A 19,105-nucleotide genomic window follows, 5' to 3' on the forward strand; every position below is an offset into this window, starting at 1 on the left:
GCAAAACTATTAGAAATATGAAATTAGCTTTATGTAAAATCTTGATTGCCTTTCTTAGCCCTTACAGATCAAATAGATGAGGATAATTAAAAAATCTGAGTATCGTATTAGCATATTTCATTTAATATATGTGAAAAACTTTGTACTCCACAAATAGAGCATTCTGACACTGTATCAGCCAGCTGCTAATGGCTAACAAACAGTTCAAAATCTCACAACCATATAAAAATAAACATTTATTTCTTATATCTTCAGATCACATGGAATGATTGTGTTAATCTTACCTGTACTCATTTTATACATCTGTAGGTTGGTTGGGGGTCAGCAAATTTAGGGTAAGCTTAATTGAGATTAGAATCTTGAGTCAGTTGGTGGGAATACAAATTGGTGCAGCCACTTCAGAAAACAGTGTGGAGATTCCTCAAGAAATTAAAAAATATAGCTTTCTTATGAATCTGCAATTGCACTACTAGGTATTTACCCCAAAGATACTAATGTAGTGAAAAGAAGGACTATATGTACTCCAATGTTCTTAGCAGCAATGTCCACAGTTGCCAAACTGCAGAAGGAGCCAAGATGCCCTTCAATGGACAAATAGATAAAGAAGACATGGTCTATATATACAATGGAATATTACGCAGCCATCAGAAAGGATGAGTACCCAACTTTTGTATCAACATGGACAGGATTGGAAGATATTATGATGAATGAAATAAATCAAACGTAGAGAGTCTAGTATTTTATGGTTTCACTTACTAGTGGAGAATAAGGAATAACATGGAGGACATTGGGAGATGGAGAGGAGAAGTGAGTTGGGGGAAATTGGAGGGGGAGAAAAACCGTGAGAGACTGTGGACTCTGAGAAACAAACTAAGGGTTTTGGAGGGGAGGAGAGTGGGAGTTGGTTTTGCTTGGTGGTGTATATTACGGAGGGCACATATTACATGGAACACTGTGGAACACTGAAAAGAACTAAAATAAAATGAAAAAAAAAAAAAAGAAGAAGAATCTGGAGTCAGGTTTGTTTCATATGTCTCTTAGTCTCTTTGGACCCACAGGCTGCTCAGCATGCTTTTTTTCATGGCAATGATAGTAGCAAAAGTGGCAAATGGAAACTAATACTTATTAAGGCTTAATGTTGTAACTTGTGCACTATCATTTCCACATGCATTCCATTGACCAAATAAGCTAGGTTGGCCCCCAATTCAAAAATAAGAGTATGCATACTCTACACACTTTTAGCCAAAGTTAGTCATGGGACTAAATTCAACATTAACCAAGCAGGGGAGTAAAATCCTCCAAAGGTAGTATAGATTAGAGGTGAAAGGAGTGTATATTTTTGAACATTGGTATATTCCAAGTTCCTTTTTAACCATCATGGAGTGTTCATAAATATTAATCATGAACTTCACAACAAGGTGTGTCTCAATGAATAACTCAAAGAAGAAATATTACAGGTCACCTTTTTTTCACCATAAGGCAATATGACTGGACATAATTCACAAAAAATTATGCCAAAAAATAAGGTCTGAAGAACATCATAACTGATTCCCTATGGTAAGAGAGTAAAAGGGCTCTCTCAGAGAATCACTGTGTTTCTAGAAAGCTGTTGCATGGTCAAAGCCTATGTTTTATTTAGATTGATCAAATGCTCTACTGAGAGTTAATCACCAGTTAACTATAAAGAAAAACTTAAGCGAGATGCCTAAAAATACAGTGAGCTCCTGGGGAGAGAGTGTTTTCCCTGTCACAGGAGGGGCTCTGCAGTATTGATTCAAATGGTAAATTGTGCTATGATAAAGTATCCTCAGTCCACAACAAATAAAAACAAAGAGTGACTTTTCTATAAAGACAGGTATACTTAATTTCAAGGACTGCTTTTTATTATGAGATTCAATTCTTTCTATATTTAATAGTTAAGTTGCCCTCTCCATTTTAATGAAGTATTTATGATTCCAGAGGACAGTATTTTTTTTGAAACTTGTCAAATGTTATGAAATTTTGCATGTTCCTGAAACCGAAGTATCTGAAAACATTCATACAGTTTTTATACCTTTTCTCTTTGAGTTCTCAGGAAAGGAAAGAATTGGGTGGTTCAGTTCAGTATTGGATCTTTGGCATCAGCAGTTAGTGATTGTTTTGAGTAAAAGACATAACAAGAACACAATGCTGGCAGAGATCAGTTAGAAGCGCACCAATCTGTTTTTCCCTTCTCCTAGGGAATAACTGTCCTACCTATTCCATTCTCCTAGCAGTAAGGTGTATTCGTAGACAGTGGTTGTCCTAGAATGTAGGTGGAAGCAAAGTTTGACACTTCCAGAATTGGCCCTTTAAGTTACCTGATGCAAGAGTAGCTATAGCTCTCTTTCTTTTTGTACTTCCTGGCCAAATCAATTTACTTTTACACTTCATTTCTTTATTAATGTGGACAGAGCCACATGAGTCAGTTGCTGACTACCCATGTTCCCAACAGCATTCAGATAAAGACATTGGCTCTTGAACTGATTAAAGAACCATCTGGTTGCTGAGAAAATGCTATAAAATTTTAGTTTAGGCTGAAGGAGACCTACTGAGGATATACCGACTATCTCTTAGAACTCTAGCAATGGCCAGAGGATCTGTAAGACATAGATGACTATTTTTCTCTCTGGCCTTTGCTCTGAATAATTGCCTCTTTAGAAGATTAACTTGAAATTCTTCTTAAGAAAAAGACTCTTAAGTAACTTTTAAAATAATTTTACTAGTTATGTCGTTATGGCTAATAATTGAGGAAAAAGATACTGATTACAATTCTGCCAGTGTGTTAAGGATTATAGTGAAAAGAATTTTAAAAATGGTTTTTAATGAACTACTACAGGTGATATAGCTACAGAACTGAAAACTCTAAGTGGAAATGACAGGCTGATGATTTCTTGTTTCCAAAAGATTTTAGGCTCAGTGAATTGTCCATTTCACTGAAATCCTGCTGAAAAAATGCACAGTGTTCCTTGAATAACGTTTCTCTGAGCTTATGTAATAGTCACAGTTTCAATATAAAGATTACTTCAGAATTCCATGGTAGTATGGATTTTACATTATGTTGGATGTCTTCTCTTTCTCTCTCTGTCTCTGTTTCTGCCTCTCTCTCTCTCTCTCTCTTTCCTTCTCTCTTTCTCTTTCTTTTAATTCTGGACATGGAAGATCACCTCCCCTTTTAATAACCTGTCAAATTCAACTCAATGGAAGCATTCAAGAAAACTCACACCTGTTAAAATACTGAATATCATTTATCAAAGAGTATCTGTTCTTAGCCATATAGTCTGCCTTCCTATGATTGGGTAGTTATAATGGGACAAGAATTGGGTCAAATTGTTATATCCTCTCTTCTCTCAACTAATTTACCAACTTGATTTCCATTATTTTTAGGTTGAAAGATTTTTGTTTTCATTTTCATCAGATTCTAAATTCTCTCATCATATGCACATGGACTAGGATTTAGTTTTGAATATGGTACAAGCCCTGCTTAGAGGAAATTTCTAGACTATTTTATATGCCAATATTCTGAGGTAAAATATACTTAAGTTTCTTGTTCAGCCGATGATAACTTAATGATGTTGAAAAGAATAGCCTGATATACCAGACACTTTAAGGTAATGATTTTGTGGCTACAAAGAATAAATCTCTGGCATGTCTTGTGACTGAAACACATGATCTTTGAGCAACATTTTTCTAACCACATCAGAGACCCAGACTACCAAGAAGAGCTGTCATTTACTGAGGGTCTGATACTTCTAAGTCATCTCCAACCATCTCTAATTTGATCACTTTCTATGAAATATGTACTATAATTTCTGACATGAAGATGAAGATATGGGAGAACAATTTCTTCAAAGTCATAGAGACAGTAAAAACTCAGTCAGAATTCAAATCCATTTCTGCTGTTTTTTCCATACTACCATGGAGAATATCTGACAAAAATCATACAATGATAAGGTGGCTAAAGTTTTGAGACAAGGTAGTGCTGGTATTTATTTGACTGTGCAGAGACCTCTTCCATAGAACCATGGGCAAAGTATATTTTTCTTCTTAAAAATTCCAGGTATCCTATACTGTGGATTTAATTCAAAGTGGCATATAAGGTGACATGCATTTTTCTATATAAACATTTAGTTTGGGTCATATATAGATTTATTCACCCAGCTGCTTCTCCCAGCAGTTGCAGTCCGAGGGCAGAGATGATTAGACTCCAGCTCTCTCTCCATAAATAGGTTCTTAGCCATTAACAAGAGGTCAAGAGGTGGGTGGAGGACTAGGTTGAAGCCTTAATCAGGTTTATGTTGACATCTCAGTCCCATAAAATGTCTGACTTGGAAAGACGTTGAAAATCACTCTGTTGAATTCCCTCATCCTGGAGAGAGTATTCAGGGCTGAAAGGCAATGTGCACTATGCTCAAGACCACATCAATAAGGTAAGAGCAAAGCTCAGGTCACTGAACAACTCGTGAAGTGCTCTTTCCAATCTCCATTGAGATGTGTTGTCTGGATACTGAGAAAAAGGCTTATTACTCTGTGTAAGTTGTTTCATTTTTCCACATGCCTTTCATGACTGGTGGGAGTCACATGAGCTAGGAAAGGCAGATGCTGAAACCTGGTGTGTGATGAGCAGCTTGCTAAAAGTACGTATGCTTTATTTATTACTTTTATCACAATTCTTGGCATTTTTTTTCATAAATGAATCGTGAACGTCATGGTTGATGGGATTTTACCAGCCAATTCTTGGGAACTCTCAAGATAGCATCACTCAGGATCTTGTGCAAGAGTTGGATTTTTACAGGATGTTCCACTGTGTAATGTGGCAATGGTGGAGGTGATTTTAATGCAGGGATTGGCAGGTTGAACCCTGAGCTTTAGTACAAACTTTTAGTAATAATGTATTCTGTGAAATCTACATGATCTTGATTTGCTGAACTGATCAAATGAACCTGAAAATTAACTTCATATTGTTTGTTTTTTTTCCAGAGACTTAGAAATGTATTAACATTAATATATTGCCTCTTTCTTTTTCTTCCTAAAAGACACACACACACACACACACACACAAACACACAAACACATATGGAGTGAGGCTTAATTACAAAATATATCAAGACAAACAATTGTAAAGATATTCCCTCTGGTGAAAAAATATATCTCACATATTATTTTCTGTGTTCTTCTCCATACTTAAATCCATCTTCTATTAAATTCCTTGTCCTTAGAAAAGGAAGAAAATTTGTCTTACCTTCCCTTTATATTCATTCATAAAACAACTGTCATAATGATATAAGTTTTTGCACCATCACTTTGTACTCACAAGTAATATAAATCCTGGCAAAACTCACCAAAGAAAGAAAGACAAAGAGAGATACAAGCATCCCATTTTAAATAGTTTGTGAGAATTCACTGACATTCCTGATCGTTTTTCTTTGCTTGTGAGGCACACAAAAGGCAAATACTGAATGGACAAACTGCAGGCTACAACAACCTCTCACGAAATTGTTAGTCAGTGTCAGCAAATGAAACTGACAAAAGCATCTGGAGGAAAGATTGAGTAATTATTTTTCCCTGTTAATGGCCCTTTATTTGTGGTTTTTATGCCTGTGTTTGTTAACAGTAATTGCTTGTACTCTACTGTTTATTTTTAATGAGTCCCTTAAAAACAGAGCCCTAACTACTGTAGGATTTATTCTCATTTTGTTTACCATAGAAAGAACAGTGGACAGCAGGACTCCATCTCCTTAAAGGGAAAGCTAATGCTGTGCATCAGTATAAGGAAAAAAAAAAAAAAAAAGGCACTGTCTTTGGAAGTATGTGTGTGAGATTTTGAAAATGAAAAAGGAATCAATGCACTGCACTATCTGTTGTTTAGGTCTCACTAATCCGTGGAGATTCAACGGAACATAACTATTTTTTTTTCTTTGTCATAATTATGATCTTGGTTTTACAGTGCCCATGGAAGAATACAAAACAGATTGCTTATAATGCAAAATAGATCTCTTTTCTACATATACTCCAATATTCCAGATCTTTCTTTCTTCACTCTGATATTAAACTCCCTGAGGTCAGGAATCCTCAGTGTCTCAGTCATCTTTATATCATCAGTGCCTAATGAATACATGCTTTGTAGATAATAAATACTCAGTATTTACTTATTGGATAAAACAATGTAGCTATTATTAGCTTCTGGATTGAGCAAGTAGAATGATTGCAATTCTCAAATCAGCAAAATATATTTGACAGGACACATACATGTAATTACCCCTATAGTGGAAATTTTTATAATTAAAAATGCTTATTTATCTATAAACTTATGCATTGATTTCCTAAGGCTGCTATAACAAACTACCAGAACTGGTTGGCTTAACACCATAGGAATTTATTCAAACCAGAAGTCTGAAAATAAAGTGTGATCAGGGCCATGTTTGCTCTGAAATCTCTGGGAATGAATCCTTCCTTGCCTCTCCTAGCTGCTGGTGGCTGCCAGCCATCCTTGGCATTCCCAGGCTTGATGTTCCATCACTCCTCTCTTCAGCTTCTGTTTTCACATGGCCATCATCTTTCTGTACATGTCCTTGTGTTGTACATGTCCTTGTGTTTATAAGGACACTGGTCATTGGATTAGGACCCACCTTAACCTGATATGACATCATCTTGGCTACATCTACAAAGATCCTCGTTCCAAATAAGGCCATATTCTCTCTCTCTCTCTCTTTCTTTTTTATTCTTTCCAACTTTATTGAGGTATAATTCCCACAATTTTAATTTTTAAATATACATGATGACTTAATATATATAACATACATTGTAAAAAAAAGTTCCCATAACTAAGTTAATTAATGTATTTGTCATCTCATATATCATTTATTTTTATTTTGATGAGAAAATTTAAATTCTACTCTTAGCAAATTTCAATTATACAATACAATATTATCAATTATAATCACCATATTAATACATTAACCCTTTTGACCTTATTCATCTTATAACTGAAAGTTTATAACTTTCTCAATTTCCTCCACCCTCAGCCCCTGATAACCACCATTCTATTCTCTTTTAATATGAATTTGATTTCTTTCTAGATTCTATAGATATGTGATACCATTCTAGATTTGTCTTTCTACCTGGCATATTGTTCTTAGCACGATGTCTTCTATGTTCAACCATGTTGTCACAAATGCCAGGAATCCCTTATTTTTTTTACAGCTGAATAATATTTCATCCTCTGTGTATCTGTGTGGGTATACATGTGCATATACATATATAGGTGTGTATACATGTGTATTTATGTACATGTGTATGTACATATATAGATGTGTGTGTGTGTGTGTGTGTGTGTGCACACAAAAGTAGGGACACCCAGGTGCCTCAGTTCATTAAGCATCTGCCTTCAGATCAGATCATGATCCTGGGGTCCTGGGATCAAGTCCTGCATCAGGGTCCCTGCTCAGCAGGAAGTCTGCTTCTCCCTCTACCTCTGCAGCTCACTCCCCCGACCCCTGCTTGTGTTCTTTCTCTTGATCACTCTCTCTCTCTCAAATAAATAAGAAATCTTTTTTTTTAAAGTACATATACCCACACACATATATATCATACTTTCTTTATCCATTCATCTGTTGATGGACATTTTGGGTATTTCCATGTCTTGGCTATTGTGAATAAATCTACAAAGGACATGGGGTGCAGATACCTCTTCAAGATAGTGATTCTGTTTCTTTTGTATATATACCCAGAAATTAAATTATCAAATATACAATAGTTCTCTTTTTAATTTTCTGAGCAAACTATGCAGTGTTTTCTGTAGTGGCTGCGCCAGTTTACATTCCCACTAACAGTAGAGCACAAGGCTTCCCTTCTCTCTACCTTCTCACCAGCACTTGTTGCCTCTTGTCTTTTTGCTAATAAGCTGCTAACAAGTATGAGGTGGTTTCTCACTGTCACTTTGATTTGCATTTCCCTGATGATTAGGAATGTTGAGTACTTTTTCATGTATATGTATGCCTTTTTGAATATGCCTGTTCAATCGCTTGCCCATTTTTAATTGGACTGTTTTTTTTTTTTTTTTTTTTTGCTATTGAGTTGTATGAGTTTCTTGTATATTTAGGATATTAACCTCTTACCAGATACATAATTCATAAATATTTTCTCCCATTTCACAGTTTGCCTTTTTATTTTGTTGATGGTTTTCCTTGTTGTGCTGAGGCATTTTAGTTTGATGTGGTCCAGTTTGCTTATATTTGTCTTTTTTTTTTTAATTTCAATTTTCAAGTTAGTTAACATACAGTGTAATATTGATTTCAGGAGTAGAATTTAGTGATTCATCACTTACATACAACACCCACTTATCATAAGTGCCCTCCTTAATGCCCATCACCCATGTAGCCCATCCTCCTACCCATCTCCCCTCCAGCAACTCTCAGTTTTCTAGAGCTAGCTTATTTTATTTTTAATTTTTGTTTTAGTTGCCTTTGCTTTTGACATAAAATTCAAAAAATCATCTCCAAGGCCAATGTTATGTTTTCTTCTAGGAAGTTTATGATTTTAGATCTTTAATCCTGTTCATTGATTTTTGTGTATTGTGTAAAACCATTGTTTCACATGTGGGTATTCAGTTTTCTCAGCACCATTCATTGGAGATATTATCCTTTCTCCATTGAATATTTTTGGTATCTCTATTGCAGATTAATTGACCATTTATATAAGGGTTTATTCTGGGCTCCTTATTCTATTCTCTTGTTTTGTCTGTTTTTACACCAAAATTATATTGTTTTTATTACTGTAGCTTTGTAATGTACTTTGAAATATGTATGTATAATGCCTCCAGCTTTGTTCTTTGTCAAGGTTGCTTTGGTTATTCAAGGTCTTTTGTTGTTCTAAACATTTTTTTTTTCTGCTTCTTTGAAAATGCCATTGAAATTTTGATAAGGATTGCATTGACTCTATAGCTTGCTTGGGTGTATGGACATTTTAACAACATTAATTCTTCCAATCCGTTTACAATAGCATCAAAAGAATAAAATACTTAAAACTAAATTTAACCAAGGAGGCGATAGAAATATACACTAAAATGCATAAAATACTGATGGAAGTAACTAAAGAAAATACAAATGAGGCTACATCTTGTGTTTCCCATTAGACATGAATTTTGGGAGAGCACTATTTAGATTAGTACACTCTGGTTGAATTTGCATCCTGGCCACATCACTTACTGGCTGTGAGATCTTAGGCAAGATGCTTTATATCTCTAATCCTCAGTTCCTTTGTATTCAAGAGGAGGTCAATGTTATTCCTACCTACCCTGCAGAGCTGCCATGAGGACAAACTAAATGAAAGTATGTGAAGACTTTAGCACAGCTCCTGATATAGTAGAGTGCAATACAATATTTATGATAATGTTCTTCATTACAACAGCGATGAAATGTTAGAACAAAATTCCTACACATGGTTTTATGAAACACCAGGAAATGTCATTCAGTTATGCAAATCTCTAGAAAGACCTAAGGATACAAAAGAATACACAGAGTAGTTGTTCCTAGGGTTTCTATTCAAATAAGATGTTCCAATAGAATCATACCAAAGGTCTTATTAAATGAATTCAAAAAATAATACCGACAACTACAAAAGGAAGAGGATTGGAGGTGGTGGTTTAGAGTGGAGAGCTAATGCAGTGAACATGGACTCACAGTATTCCAAAAGGCACAGTTTGAAAAAGGATGCATCTCCTTAAGAGTGCTTTGTGAATACTGTTTCTTACAATAGAATTTGTGTTAAGAATTGGGAAGTAGAGAATTGCAGGCTAACAATGGTTACGTTCAGCCAATAGATGTGAGAGCAGAGAACAGCTTTAAATTCCTTAGATAGTAAAGCCACAACGGTAACAGCAGCAACAGTAATAGTAGTCGTCTTGGGAGGGAGTGCTTCGTACACTGTTCTACACATGTTCTACGCATCATTCCACTTAATCCTCACTGTCTTCTGAAGGATATGCCATTAATTTTTTCCGTCTTTCTTTAAGATAAAGCTGAGGCACAGAGAAGTGAAACTGATTAATGAAGTGCTACTTGGCGATAGCAAAAAAAACTTTGGAATTAAGCAGTCTGGTTCTATTGCCTCTGGTTTTGACCCTCTGTGATTTTTAATTGTATTACAAAAATAACAATATCTTCATATGTTCTGGAATGTGTGGGGAGACCCAATCACTCCTTCTATTAGTGAGTAATATGACTTTAAGAATGAGATGTTGCCTAGAAGTGAGTACAAGGACACTAGGTAACTAGAAACTTAAATTTTTTTCTGTCAATTTTATGTATTAAATTTTACTGTGTGCTTCTTATGTGTTAGGCACTCAGAATACAAAGCTTTTCTGAGCCCTGACTTTAAGGTAGCCATGTGGCTTAGGAGACCACTGTGTCTTCTAACCTCGCCCCATGACCAAAAACAAAATGACACTCTCTATTTAGAGTCCTGTGAAATGCCAGCCAGCAAAGAAAGTTACTGAAGTGATTCAAATCACATAAAATAATAAATATTATATATTGGAAATAGAATTTGAACTGGACATAAAAAATGGGTTTTTCAAAAATGTATAAAGAGTTGACTGAATATTCTACTCATTTATGCTGGGTTAAAATTGATCTTTTTTTGGTAGAAATTACTTCTTTCTCACCCACTCCCTTTCAAAAAATATATTGATTAGAAAAATCCAAGATCGAACTAATTGTCAGTGTTCAAACACTCATTTAACTCAGAATATATCATGAATCAAATATAATTTTTTAACTTGTGCAAATGACTCATCAGGAAGAATAGTGTGATTTAATAAATGTGTCTCCCTATTTAAGTTAAAATATTTGAGCTAAAATTAGCAGCATGTCTTGTTCTTTTTCGACATCTTGGAATGGAATGAAACACAGGAGAGATAAGTTTCCTTTGTCTGGTTTAATAGCTTTTGGGGAGATGGACCAGTGTAAAGCCACCTGAATCAAATGACAAGAGTGTAAAGATAGGAATTAAACTACCATAAAAGTTGGGAATTAACCCTGATGTGGTAAACAATTTGCAGTCTCAAAGATACTTTAAGACACATTTTTCTTGCAGCTTCCCTTTAGGAACAAAATAAGGCAACTAAAAATGGATATGTACCCATTGTGTCCTTAATACAAATAAGTTTATTAACATCAGCTTTGTTGTCAGAAAAACCTTTTTCTTAGAAAACCATGGGTAAATTATGAGGATATTCTGATACCAAGAGAGAGAAGGAAAATTGGTGCTATTTTAACTTGTTTTGCTTTCCTCACATCTAATGAATACAGTTTGTTCATGCATGTGTCTGTGTATACATACTTAATTACTTTAATAATTTGGAGGAAAAAGGGGTGCTGGAAGGGGTTCTCTGCAAATTTAGTAAGCCCAGAAGGAATTGTCAGACCACTTGAATAGAAAAAGAGAATGAAAAAAATTGAGTGCCTTCCATAAGCCAGACCCTGTGCAATTATCTGTATACACAAGGATTAAGATGATAAAAAAAGTTCTTGTCCTCAAGAAACTCAATGAGGACTCAATCAGAACTGTAAGCAGATGCGAAAGAAAACATTCAAGAGGAGCTTGCATGGTACTAAGTAGCCGAGGTAAGGCACAGCATGCATGTGGATAGACAAAAGGTGGCAGAGATATATTGGAAACAATTTCTATAATGACTTGAATTTAAGATGAAAAAGTTGAGTCCCTCCTATTTTTTCTTACTTTTTTTTTTCATACCTAAGCAAGTAACAATGTAAAAAAAAATACATGAAAAGATTTACTTTTTAAATAATTTCATCCATATATATTTCATCTGCACTACAGATTGAATTTTTATGTCTCCCCCAAATTTATATGTTGAAAATCTATTCACCAATACAATGGTACTTGGAGATGGGGCTTTGGGGAGCTGATTAGGTGATGAGAATGGAAACTTCATGGGTAGGATTCATATCCTTACAAGAGATTCCTCCAATAATTCCCCAGGTAAAGTTACAGGTTAAACACACACACATACACACACACACACTACAAAACAAAACAAACAAACAAAAAAAAACTCCTAGGAAGTAGACTGTCATGAGATACAGAATCCATGATCTTGGACTTCCCAGCCTCCAAAATGGTGAGAAATAAATGCCTGTTATTTATAAACCACCCAGTTTATATTTTTGTTATAGAAGCCCAAACAGATCAAGACAGTCTAAAAAAGAGTTTGGAAGACAGGGATTTTATAAAGACTGTGAAACAGCTAAATATATTATCCTTGTACATTGATGTAGACATTTTTTTTTCATTTTAAGAGAAATGGTATGTTTTAATTTGCTTTTTTGATATTTAGAAGTGTTTCTAGGTTTGCTTCTTGTACTGTTTTTAACTTTATTTTAGGGTTTGAGTGAGAATATTCTAAACTGTGAGTGATAATGAGAAATTTGGTCTATGTAGAAGCACTCTGTGGGTAGGCTGGGTCTCTATGGCTTACATATGTTTAAATTGGGGTGAATGAGTCAACCAGGGTGGACCAAAGGCTATGACTGGGTCTTAAATTTAGGACATGCATTGGTAGGTCCCTTCTTTTAGCAAGTAGCCAGCTCTGGGAGCTTTCTTTCCTCAGCACTATTGGAATGTGTAAAAACACTGCACATAACCTGTGCAAGAGTCATAGGCCTGCAAGTCTGGGTTTTCCCATTCCCCTTGTGATTTTTAGATTAAAGCTCAAGTTAAACAATGCAGCCGGGCAGTAGGCACATTTTGCAAGGGACGGAGCCTGAGCAAGGGGATACCATGCTTTCTGTGTACAAATCAGGAAAGTTTGTATTTGGGTACTTAATTATTCACAGTTTGTTTCCTATATTTTAACATTTGTAAAATAACAACAAAAATTATCTTTTGATTGTGGCAGTTGAAACTTTTCTGGGAAAAATCCATCCCATAACAAAAATTCAAGGTGGGAAAGGAGGCGTAAGTAACTGAGGCAAATGACTAGTTGCTGTTTTTGTTTTTGTGGTTTTTTTTTTTTCCCTTTCAAATTTCCAGTATGCTGAAGATCATAAATTTTGTAGAATCCAATGACAGTTACTGGAAAATTAAATAAAGAACATGCAAAATATAAGCTCCTGATTTTTATTATTTGATTCAACAGATTTTTCTTTTGTCAAGCTACTCTACGGGTTTCTAAGTGCTTACATTTTCTGTTATTTATCTCTTCATATTCTGTGGAAAGGCTCCAGTAAGTGGACCACACTTGGAGTAGCACAAGCTTAGAAAATTCTGAAAGCAGTCAGAAAATCCCAGAGCAAATGACACTGTTTAAAAAAAAAAATGCTATACATACACAAAACTTAGTCAGGACTGCCTTTGTTTCTCTGCATTAACCAGAATTGCAACAAGTTACAAGTTAGCTGCTTTCTGATTTCTGTAGAAGTATAGAAATTTTCCTTCAAGCACTAAAGCAGTAGCTGTTGGAAGAATTCAGAACAGAAAAGCTATTTGTGTGTGTGTATGTATTTATGCGTGTGTGCACGCGAGCTCTCACGGCCCATGTGCAGAAGAATTTTAAACAATAACGTATAATCTGAGGGGAAAATTAGGATCTTCATGAATTTTTAAAAGTAGCATCAAAAGAAACAATTACTTCTAGTTGTTTCCAAATTCAGCTTTGTAAAATTTACAAATACAGAATGGAAGCCATCTCAGGAAGTTTCACTGAGTGATATTACCTCATCTTTACAGCTATTTTTTTTTTCCTGCTGCTTTTTTCCAGCACCCAACCTTTCCCTCTATAAATCTTTTCCTCTGTTCCTTCCAAGTCTATATTTCTTCTTATTAAATGATCCAGAGGCTGATAGTCATTTCAACCTCCATTCCCCCTTCCAAAATTGCAGAAGTCCTGATATTCTTTTTATGAGTAAGTAGTTACCGAGAATAATAAAAAACTCATTCCCAATTGTCCCTTGCAGACAAGTGTAATTTAGAGATTAGTTGTAGACAATGGGATAAGAGCAGAAGTGTTGGGACCAGGTTGTAGAAAACATATTTAGAAGTTCATACTTGGCAATCACGCTTGGCTCTGTTTTGTTCTTTGCCTCTACCTAATTTCTGGCTGAAATGAAGAGTTCCATCATCTTGGTCTTGGGGGTAGGAATTGCATATGGTGGAATGAATTGCTATATAGAGTAAGGATCTCTAACCTCTCCCAATACCATCCTGTCTCCATACCATTTCAAACCGATTTCCTCTGAAATTTTTGACCTTGAAAAATTGTAAACTTCTCTCTTTTTAAATCAACTATGACTCAGAAACAAACCTTACCCTAACTGATAAGAGTAATAATAGAAGTATATTACAAATATGTTTCCACATTTTTCAATATGGTAGCCATTAACTACATGTGACTATTTAAATTTAACTTAAATAAAATGTAAAATGCAGCTCCTCCGTCGCCCTAGCACATTTTATGAGCTCAATTTCTGTTATTACAATTGTGTGTTATTTTTTATAATACATGTGGCTAGTGGCTACCTATTGATCAATGCAAAAATTGTAAGTATTTCCTTCATCACAGAAATTTCTGTTGGGCAAAGCTGATCCAGAGGATAAGAACTGGGGTACTCCTTATAGCAACAAAAAAGACATTTAAAGTTTTTCATTTCAATAATTTTACAGTATCTACATATTGAGCACCACCCATATAAACCAAATAAATATGTTTAAAAATATAATGACATATAGCAAATTGTGAGATAATGAAATGTTTGAAAACAGATCACAGGAAACATAAGTCTATTCCTGAGATGGACGAACATAAATTTCAGGGGTTGATCCAGGGCCTGAAATAAATAATTCTGAGTTCTTCTACCTCCCTCCTCTAATTTTCCCTCTGATTATTTCAGATGAAAGTGGACATCAAGGATGCATACAAAGAAAAGAATGAAGAAAGGGGGCAATGAGATATAAAAGTTAAAATATGTATCTTGGTCAGCTCTTGGTTAGTAACATAAACTAATGAAGGGCAACTGTGTTTCAGCTGATTCGGGGATAGTGAAATATGTAAGAACTGGTTTTAGTCACAAGAATCTCATTTTCTTTATCTTTCTCTTTCATTTTTATTATTTTCTTTTTATTTGAAGTCACATGCCTTATTTTCTACAAAGTACTTAGAACACCTGAGTATTACAGCATGCTAAGACCTCTGGAAGTTTGTGACACATTTTCCTTACCTAAGAGTGTGAGAGAGACATTTTCACAAAGATGAAATGTAGTGTATCAGAAAGTTTAGAAATAACTTCATTGTTAACACCTATCAGTGTGTATATTTTTATTTTCGGTTTTCCCCATTAAAGATGTCCAAGCCACTGCTTTTTTTCTTCATACTGTTTTTCAAACTTTTTTTTTTTTTTTCCATGTAGTCTCCACTCCCAAAGTGGGCCTTGAACTCATAACCCTGAGTTAAAGGGTTGGATACTCTACTGACTGTGCCAGCCAGGCACCCCTCCTTTCTTTATATTGATTAGCTCATGTAAGTATATTCCTTCTCATGAGTCCTTAGCTAAAAATAAACAAAAACCTTTATTTAAAATTATTATGGTAGATTTCATACTTTAAAGTGATTTTGAAAATTGAAGACTTGTTTTCTTAGTGAACTAAATTTTTTCCCATCTTTCCTTATCATTGTAAGGGATATCACACTGAATCTTATTCATATGGAAATACTATTAGAAACTCATCACAATATTATTGGCTATATAGTAGATTCATTATATACCAAATTATTACCAAACCACACATTGGTGGTGATTCAAGATTTCAAGATACTTATTTTGCTTCCAGCCCTTTTCTCCCAGCAAGAGGTAATACTTTGATTATCTTTACATATGATCTGTTGCTGTATCTCAACATTAGGTCACAAAAAATCATGGTTTCCTCTTTAGAAATGCAACAGTGCGGTGATGTGATAGAAAGTACACAAGATTAGAAAGAATTGACTTCAACCCTTGGCTCCTCTTAATTGTGGAACATGGATAAGCTCCCTAGCCTTCCTAGGGCTCCACAAAATGAAGCTTAGATTATTTATTTCCTTGAGGTATTATGAAAATGAAGTGAGGAGACTTATGGGACATAATGTATTAGTCAACTTGGGCTGCCATAATAAAATGCATAGACTGGGTGACTTAAGCTTCTTTGTAGAAATGTATTTTTTCACAGTTCTGGAGACTGGAATCTGAGATCAGGATTCCAACAGGGTCAGATTCTGGTAAGAGCTCTCCTCCTGATTTGCAGACAACAGTGTCCACGCTGTGTACTCACATGGCCTTTCCTCAACATGTGTGTGTGAAGAAAGAGCATGAACAAGCTCTCTGGCGTCAATCTTACATATAAGGCACTAACCCAGCCCTTTAAACCAAACAGCACCTTGGAGGGATGGTTTGGCCCAGTGATAGGTATTAAGGAGGGCATGTATTGCATGGAGCACTGGGTATTATATATAAAAAAATGAATCTTGAAACACTACATCAAAACCAACCAACCAAACAAACACCACCTTTATAACTTCATCTCACCAAAATCCACATCTTCAAGTACTGTCACTTTCAGGTTAAGGCCTCAACATATGAATTTGGAGGAAATGTGAAATTTCAGTCCATAATAATCTGACATACAGGAGTCTACTGGTAAGTGCTAAAAGAAAAATGAATCATCCTGTGAAGAATGAAAAGGACGTAAAAAGGAAAAGTGGTCACCATCACAGATGTGTGTTTGAGGATCTCCCTTTTGGTGTGAACATCTAGACCAGAATTTCCTGGATGACCCTTTGAAGAACAGGAGCTGCAGGGATACCTAAAAAGGGAAGAGAGGGTTCTCTGTTCAACAACATTTTAGAAGTTTTGCCTGAAATAAGAAAGTCTTAAAATACCACTTAAACCCAAACATTCTGAATTTATTTAATTGTGTGATCCTCTCATGACTTAGTCCTTATAATATAGGAGTTTCATGAAACACAGTTTGAGAATATTTCTATTTACCATAATCTTATAAATGAGGTTTATCATTTATTTAAAAGAACTTGCACTTAGAAGTTGTAGAGATAATTTATTAATTCAATATACACTTCTACCCGTAATTGCTCTTAGGGCAGGACCCGAGAATAAAGTTTTGATGAGATTTGTTCATGTGTGTGTATATGATAATTCATATGTCTATATACACACAGAGACATATAAAATATATTTGTATACATAAACACATATCTATACACATTTGTGTACTGTATTAATTTGTTATACCTAGTACACCTACATAAAATAATTCAAGACAAACTCTGTTTAAAATGGTTTATCTTGTGCTTAATACATTCATTGAAAACCAAAGCTAACGCATTCATTCTATGAACATGCTGTCATAATATGAAGTGTTCAAAATATGTTTTTATTTAGTACTCAAAGCAGTTTTAGGAGGCAGGTTCATCTGTTAGTTTCCTTTCACAGATTTAGAAATTGATGCTTCTGATATGTTAGTTTGCCCAAAGTATATTTTAGAAGTAATCGGCACAGACTCTCCTTAAGGTGACTCCCAGTAGGTTATACTCCTACATATACCCTCTTTCCTTGAGAATGGCCAGAACCTGTGACTTGTCTCTGACCAATAGAATATGGCAATGGTGAAGAAGACTAGCTATTTAATTCAGGTCCTCCATAACTTGATATTGAGTTAATTAAAAAGGAGATTATTTTATGTAGGCCCAGCTTAATCTAGTGAAAGCCCGTAAAGAAGGAACTGGGGACTTTCTTCAAGTAGGTGGTTTCCCGGCTGACGTAGAAGAAGCAAGTCACCAGTGCCACAGCCATAAAGAATTGAATTCCACCAACAACCTGAAAAAGCCTGGGGGAAAAGCCTCGGTGTCAAATGGCAACATGGCCCGGACAAATCCTTGATTGCAGCCTTGGGAGACCATGAGCAGAGGATTCAGCTCAGTAGAGCCTGGACTCCTGCTTCTCAAAAGGTGCAAGATAATAAATGTGTGGCATTTTCCATCACAAAATTCATGGAAAAGCATTACATGGCAATAGAGGAGAACTACTAATACAATGTTGAAGATGGGTTTTAACCTCAACAGTTTGTTCTGATTTTGCATTTCTGAACTCTGTGATAACCAGCCTCTCAAAGGATAAAGCTTGGGGCCCAGTATACTAAAGATACACAGCAATTTACTTTGAGGTCTACATGTTTGTGAGGCCAAAGATGACAACAAGGTGCATTGCAAACACATCGCATGTGGGTAATTTTTTTGTTTTTTGAGTTTGGTTTTGTTTTGTTTCTATTTGGTACTTAGGGGCACTTACGTAACTGGTGGATAGGACCAGATATAGATTGAAGGAACGATGTTTATTTTTTTGTACTGGTTCTGCCCTTACTCTTATGACCTTGCAAGTTGCCCTCTGCCTTCTAATTTTCTTTGTGACATTGAGTTATTTTATTCAGTCTGCAGCTTGACGCCAAGCCTACTGATCACACCATGTAATGAAGGCTACAAAAAACACTTGTCTCAAATGACAAGCATTTACAAAATATTAGCTTCCACATATAAAGTCCATTTCAAAACTCGCTTGCTGAGTGCTTACTCTTCCTTGGTGCCGAGTGCTATTTATCTTCACAGAGTCCTTAAGTATTGATTCTTCTTCCCTCTTTTAATACACTGGAACTAAAGTTACTAAGTTGCTTGACTTGCCTCTATGACCATAAGACAAAAACTCAAAAATAACTGATTTATTGGCCTATTAGATAAAATCTGGGTTCTGGATTTTTGAATCCATGTTCATGGACTGCACATCTTCCATATGTTAAGGAACAAAGAAACATGTCAGATGATTTTAATCGCATACTTCCACATTCTACCAGATGATGTAAAGTCTAGCCCAATTATCAGAAAAACAAGGCAGTGGGTCTCTGTGTGTATTCTTGGCTCTCATTTAGGGAGCTGTGTTTTTGAAAGAGTAACATTGTTTTTAAATTTATTTCTTGCACCCCACCCGTTATGAATGTACCACTGCATCTACCAAGAATTTAGGCACAT

The sequence above is a fragment of the Mustela lutreola genome, chromosome 7, assembly GCF_030435805.1.
Source record: "Mustela lutreola isolate mMusLut2 chromosome 7, mMusLut2.pri, whole genome shotgun sequence".
Lineage (NCBI taxonomy): Eukaryota > Metazoa > Chordata > Mammalia > Carnivora > Mustelidae > Mustela > Mustela lutreola.